This window comes from Camelus bactrianus, chromosome 19 (assembly GCF_048773025.1).
Source record: "Camelus bactrianus isolate YW-2024 breed Bactrian camel chromosome 19, ASM4877302v1, whole genome shotgun sequence".
NCBI classification, from domain to species: domain Eukaryota; kingdom Metazoa; phylum Chordata; class Mammalia; order Artiodactyla; family Camelidae; genus Camelus; species Camelus bactrianus.
In genome coordinates, this window is record NC_133557.1 from 16494186 (window position 1) to 16501962 (window position 7777).

The following is a 7777-nucleotide window of genomic DNA, read 5'->3' on the forward strand; positions in this document are numbered from 1 at the left end:
TAGTGATATTTGTGACAATTTGAGCATCAAAAGGGGGTTGTAACCCAGCAAATAAGAGAAGAATCTAGGCGTCTGTGATAATGTGAATACATGCATGTATATATGCATATGTATATTCATTCATACCTACGAGAGATGGGAAAGCTCCTCCTGACAGAAGACAGGTAACTAATACATGTAGAAGGAACACTGGACATCAGCGGATGCTAGAGCCGGAGGTTGAGGTTGATGTGATACAGTGTATTTGCAGAGTCTCAGAGTGTTTGCCCACAAAGAACATACAGATGGAAAACCAGTAACTTTATGGTGGAGAAACCTGGCAGACACCCCCTAAACTAAATGATCAAAGTTAATGTCTCTAAAAACGAACGAATGAACGTCATGTGCGTCCTGATGTGCTGTTCCAAGGACACAATGTTAACTCTTCAGTTTTTCTACCAAAAATGCATAGCCTGAGCCTAAGCATGAAGAAACATCAGACAAACCCAACCTGACAGGCCTTCTATGAAGTAACTGGCTCTCAGTCTTCCTAAATATCAAGATCAAAAAAAAAAAAAATCAAGAAAAGCAAAGACATTGTTCCAAAGCAAACACGACTAAAGAGACATGACAACTAATGCAGTATGTGATACAAGATTAAATCCTGGACTGGGAAAAACTGAATAGCTAAAAATAATATCCTTAGACAATTGATGACATGTGAGTAGAGACTGTGGGTTAGATAACAGCATTGTATCAATCTTCCACTTCCTGACTGTGATAATCACACGATATATACGAGGATGTCCTTCTCTTATGAAATATACACTGAATTATTTAGTAAAAAGACACAGTGTTGCCAAATTAACTCTTACATGATTTGGTGGGGAGGGGGTAGAAACCGTATCTAGAAATAGAGATGGAGATAGAAACAGAAATAGAAATGTGTATATGTATGTGTAGAAAGAGAGAGATATACTGGTATAATGCTTACACACGCATACGTGTGAAACAAATGTGAAAAATGAAAACAGTTGGTGAATCTGTATAAAAAGTATACAGGAGATTCTTGTACTATTATTTAAAAGTTGCTTTATAAAATATACATGTACAAACATACAAATGTCTATACCCAAATAGGTGGAAATTAAAGGAAGTAGAGGCTGAAATACACTGCTCGTGGGAGCATATGGTTTGGTATTACTTTTCTGAATGTTGACCATTTGGCGATATCTACCAGAACTCTATATTTTTGCATCTAATTTTGACCATATAGAAATGTGAACATAAGAGCACATAAATCCAGAGCTACAATGATCATTATATGGGAAATCTGGGAAAACCCAAATTGCCAATAATAGGAAACCGATTGAACAAATTATACAACATCCATTCAATGGAATAAAAGTCCAATCCATTAAAGTGCCAGTGCAGAAGACTATTTTATTACATGGAATTTTTTTCTGCACTACATTAAGTGAAAAAAAAAAAAAGCTAGTAACTATGATAAACAATAACAAAGAACGTATAATTTAGCCAATTTTTTGTCCAAAACAAAATTATATGTTATGATAGATTACGTTGTTGGCCCCAGTTCTTGACTATTTTCTGATTCTACGTCCTTGGCCCCTGGACCTTGGATTCAGTCACGTGACTTGCTTGGACCAGTAGGATGGGGTGACAATGTTCATGAGCCAGTTTTAAACTGGGTCTTCAGAGCCTTTGTACATTCCCACTTCTCTGGCATTTCTGCCCACCTCCATGAGAAGGAGATAACTGGGCTGGCGTCGCTCCCAAGAGGAGAATGAGTGCCACATGGGGAGAAGCAGAGCTGACCGGCCAAATTCAGCTGAGGTCAGCTGACCCCCAGCTGCTCAGATTCATCAGGGAATTGCTATGTTAAGGTCTGGGATCTGGGGTGGCACATTCTTCTGGCAAGAGCTAATTCATATATCTCTGAAGCACATACCTGAAAGTATTCCAATTGTTTACCCGTGGCTTGCATTATTACAGATCATTTTTTTTTAATTTTCTTCTTATTTTGTTTATTTTTTAAATAGTGAACGTGTACATATATTACTCTTGTAATAAGAGAAAAATGAGCCACAAAAAATAGGGAAGCAGAAAAATACAATGACAAGAGTAAATAATGAGCTCAAATTCAGTATCTCAAAGGATTTCTGGAAAATGTTTCACGACTACAATAAATATACAGCTTCCACTTAGTGAATGTAACCCAGACATTTCATTTTTTTAATTTTTAAAATTTTATTTTTAGTATTTTATTATTTTTTTAATGAAGGCACTGGGGATTGAACCCAGGACCTCATGCGTGCTAAGCATGTGCTCTACCACTGAGCTATACACCCCACCAACCCAGACATTCTAATGTGTTCCCCCAGAACCTTTTTTTTTTTCACTATTTAAAAAGTAATAAAGAGAGACAAGATTATTTCCATTTTACAACTGAGAAAACTGAGATCTCTATAATTTAGGTAGCATACCTAAAGTTACGCAGCTATAAATTATTAGAGCTGGAATTCAAACACACGTCAGCTTGATATGAATTAATCCTTGATTAATATTAGGGGCCTCCCAGACCCCTGGTCCTGCCAGAATTCTGTTGCTAAGCTTAGGAACTTTATTTTAAGTTACATGAGGGTCTTGAAGGTCTGCCATTGTTCTGTGACTATAGAATTACTCACACTGCACCCCCACCTCTCACAAGGTGGGGATGATAGATTATAGAAAGCCGCAAATTTACTAGACCAGGCGAGTGCTGTAGCAATGAGATGCTGGGTTTCTGTGATGTCCTAAAAAGACTTTGAGTTTCCCTCGGACCTTTAAGAACATTCTTGGGACCCCTGTTCTGAGAACGTCCCAGGAGCCGCTTGGAGAGAGCCTCTTGAAGAGAACTGAGGTCCCTGGCGGACGGTGCCTGGGAAGTCCAGCACCAGCATCCAGCCCCGAGGGTGCCATCTTGAAAGTGACTCCTCCAGCCCCAGCCGAGCTGCCCCAGCTGCCCCACCGAGCCATGGCACGGTGCTGATACATGAGCAAAATAAAGGATTGCTGCTGTTTTAAGCCACCAAACATGGTGCTTTGCTATGTAGCAACAGATCCCTGAAACAAGGGGTGTCCTTCCTTAAGTGGTGAAGGAAGAGGGAGGGCAGGAGGGAGGGCAAAAACAAAGAAGTATTTGCCACTCCATTCCATGGAGAAAATTGCCTAAGTGAGTAAACTTCTCGTAGCGAGAAATGCACCCGGACTCCTGGTCCTCCATGATCCTCTGGGCAGAGAAGGATGCAGTGTTGGCTGTGCATCAGGGCCTCTCTGATCGGCTCTCCTTGTCTTCAGCAAAATAAGGACAGTAAAAAGACTGAAGTTCCTAGTGTAGTCCTAAGCTTATCCACTATCTACAGTAGAAAGGCAGAAGTTTATTTCCACATTTTCCTGTGTATTTATTTATCCTGTCAAAGGCATTTTCCAACTTGTCATTTTAACCCCAAGGAATTTTTCATCCATTTCAGAATTTCAATCACCATGTCACTGAACGGTGATGGTGATGTAGGGGCAGCCAAGCTCCTGTGAGCAGCATAAATCCCATGGCCTCTGCCTCCAGGTAAGCTAGTCCCTGGTGACCTGCTGCCAGAAGCATTCAACCAAAGGAAGCTGGACCCTGGCTATGAAGTGGCGTTCTTGGGAGAGATGCTCCTATGAATGGTGGCTTCCTTCTTCTCCTTGAATTGTGATTAAATCCCAATAAAATAGACTCTCTTCTCAAATGGCAAATAGAACCTATGAGTCCATCTGGTCCAGACCCCTGACTCTAGGCTGAGAAATAAATAAATATTCCAGGACACCTAGAAGGTCAGTCACTTGCCCACAGCAGATTCATTTCCCACCCTGCCTCTGTTCAGCTCTGTATTGTATAGGGCTGAGTCCTATAAGTTGCATTCCCTAAATCTCTTAAAACTGGCTTATTAGGGTTGTGCAATCATCATCAGAGGTACTGATGGGAGATTGGAGGGGAGGAGGAAGGGAGCAGCCAACATGCTTCTCCCCATCACTCTCTTTTTCAGGCTGGTGACCAGAACTCTTCCATGGCTCCCATTGGTGCAAGGTTCTCCTAACTCCCAGGTTCCCAGGCTCTGTCCACTCCACCTCCTGCCATGACACCCGGATGCCATTTCTGAGCTATCCATGTCTTGGTCCTGATTCTCAGCACCAAGACTCATGTGTTTACCACCATTGCCTGAACTTCTTCTGCTCCAGATTGAACTCTTTCAGTTGAATGCTTTAAAACTGCTGAAATCGTTTATAATGTCAGGAAGACACTCATTCATACTAGTCTGCCCGACCCTGGTGCGATCACGCATTCTCCCCATCCAGGAGACCAGCCATCCCGCTGACATCCAGTAGGTCAGCAGGGCTTGGGTCTCAGTTCCATGAGCCCGCACTTACTTCATTCTTGAACTGTCTCACTTTCGAGTGTAAGTCTCTCGTGGGAAGCACAAGTCCCTGAAGGTTCTGGACTGTGCTGCATGTGTATTTTTATCACCAGTACCCTGCTGTCATCAGGAATTTAGCATCCAAGACAGGGAGGCACATGAGGAAAACCCTGGTCCCGTGTACCCGACCCCCTCCCATCCATCCACCATCCAATCCCTCATTGATTCAAATGAATGTATGGATTATGTGTAGAGATTTTGGAATCTGAAACAAGAATTAATTATTAATGAAATAATTAATAAAATACAACTTCACCACTTTTTTCTTTAACTGTGTGAACTTGGCTAATTATTAACCTTTGGGAGCCTTAGTTCATTTTCTGTAAAATAGGATCTACCTCAGGATTGTCATGAGGATTAAAAATGATGATGTATAATGTGCCTGCACTTAATAAATGACAGTTATTCTGTTATTCTAATAAACAGCTACTCTCGGGGTGTCTCATGCATGCCCGGCTCTGTGTTGGGTGTTAAAGCCTGAGTTTCTCGAGTTGATCGAGGACAGTTTAGAGTGTGAACAATCAGAATGGAATGAATCCTTTAGCCACTCTGAGCCTCAGTTTTCTGCTCTGTAAAATGGGATTGGTAATGATAACTACCAACTGGTAGCTGTCATGAGGAATTAGTCAAGCGGTCCCTGTAAAGTACTTAGCACAGGGCTTGGCACGTGGCTAGCACCAAGTAAGAGTCTGTGTTGAAGAAGAAGAAGGAGAAGAAAAAAGAGGAGGAGGGGAGATAGGGGGAAGAGGAGGAGGAGGAGGGGAAAGAGGAGAGGAAAGGAGGGAGGGAAGATGACAATGATGACGCTGTTCCCAGGAGCAATTCATAGGTTGCCTCTGCCTGGAGGTGAGTCCAGATAAACCCTTCACAAAGCCTTGAAAATTCACATGAAGCTGTCTGTTCAGCTCCTGTGGTCCCCAATGCCAAAGGCCCATGGACAGTAGAGTTTATGATGACAGACTTGGTCTGATTTCCATGGAAGGCAAAGTATTATGACACTGAAAAAGCCGCTTCCGGACCACTGTAGGGACTGCCAGCCCTCTGTGTGATGAGTGCCAAGATCTAAACCCTCTCTGAACAGTAGCCCTCTCTGTGAGGAGGCAGGAGTACCACAGGCGCAGACCAGATTTACCGTTAACACAGCAAGACTGGATTAGACACTGTCCACAAAGTGCTTCGGACTCCTTGGAGAGCAGCCATCTATAAACAGCAGGCGGTGGTGTTATTGTTAATCAGGCAACCTGTCACTGAAGCTAATTGCTACCAAAGCTAATGGGACGGACGTTTACCTGGGTGCAGCCTAGGAACCAGCAGCAATCCGTTATTTATTTAACATTAGATTAGCGGCCAAGAGAGAACTGCGTCCCAGCAAGAGCAGTGGTGTTTATTGTCTACAGGAAGGCCCCAAAGGGGGAAAATACCATTTTTCTTATTGTAAAGACTCAAGTTTTAATCCCACTTCCATCTCTGACTGGGTACACAAGTAAGGTAACTAACTGCACTTTTCTGAACCTCAGTTTCCTCATCTGTAGAAGAGGAATGACAGTTCTCACCTCGGGCAGGGTCTGTGAACATGAGGTCCTGAATGTCTAGTCCCAAGGCTACCGTCAGGCAGGGGTAACTGTGACTGCTTACAAGACCCACTTCAAATGCTTTTGGGGCTTGTCATTTGTCACCGTAGACTTCTAAGCTGTCTTGTCTACACCACTCTTTACCTTATCTATTTGGGGCTTTTGTAACCAAGGAAATGGACCCACTTTTCAGGCCAAAGAAAAGGCAGGGTAGAAATCAACACATTGTAACTGATTATATGTCAATTAAAAAAAAAAAAGCAGGGAGCTATCACAACAGAAATCAAAGAACAGACTCAACTTGTGCCCCTATGCCTTACTCTTCTTTGAATAAGATCGAATGTTCACTCCCTAGTTCCCAGCCCAGTTATGCCTCCAACCAGTGAGAAATGAATGACTGTAGCTAAATGGTGACTCTGCTGCTGCCTGACATCAAGCCAATGTCTGCTTTCCCCACCCACTCCTCACTTGCTGGTGATTGGAGGAGAAATTGGCTCACGGACTTGGGACTGACCAATGAGTGAGAGACAAAAGCCACCAGGAGAGGCTGCCTTCTAGATCTGCAGAAACCATAAAGCCATCAGCCCCAGAAAACACCACTGGCCCAACCTCTGTGAGGAACCATGGACCACGACATCATCACACTGTGTGACACGCACCCTGGGGCTCAGCAAAGTCCAAGTAACAAAAAGGGGGACGGGGAGGAGGGGAGAAGGAGGAGAGAAGCTGATACATCAAACACGGGCAAGGTCAGAGATGAGGTTCACAGGGCAGGCAATGTGGGTGAGGGGTTTTGACCACTGACCAGGTGGACCTTAGATAAAGGGAGGAATAGCATCTGATGAAGGCAGGGGACCCCCAGCCCAGTGCATCACCTGAAGCCAGGCCATTCTGTCCAGTCTCATCACTACTACGTGCAAGCAAAGAACTGCCCCATACACCTTGAAGGCAAAACCAAAAATGACTTTCCAAAGCACATGAAGGGGTATATGAAACATTTTCTTGCCCCACCACCTTTTTCCCTTCTCATTCTCTTTGGAATGAGTGACGACAATGTATAGCAAAAAGGAAAGAAGTTGTGGGTTCAAATCAACTCTGCCTTTTAATGTCTGTGCAACGTTGGGCAGGTGAAGTCTCTAGAAGGAGGCTGATAACCCCTGCCCCACACGGCTGCTGTGCATGAAGGGAGAGAATCTGTGCTCCAGGCAAGTGGTAACAATAACAGACCGTCTTTATTGGGTTCTTCCTGGGGAGGTGCCAAGAACTTGATGTGATTTTTCTCGCTTACTCCTCACCACAGCCAGACATGGTAGATACCATCAAACAAGTTCATATTACAGGGGAGGAAACCGAGCCATGGAGATGCGCTAAGTCGGTAGAAACAGTATGACAGCCCAGCAGGTGGCTGTCAGCAGCAAAATGCCTAACGGTTATGTTACAGCCCCTTCTTGTCCTCGGAGACCCTTAATTATTTGTGGGTCTTGGACTCATCTGGAAATCTGTTTTTCTCCTGGGAAAATGTTCATACATTTAGTCCACAAGTTCAGGGGGTTCCCTGAGTCCCTAAAGTCCATCCGTGGACCCCAAACCACCAGGCCACTGCCGTGGAACTCACTGACAGTCTCCACATAGGGGAGGAGAGAAGAGAGAAAGAACCAGAAGAATGGCCCAGGGAAGGTGCCACCAACTTGCCCAGACTAGTAGGAGCCGGAGTCT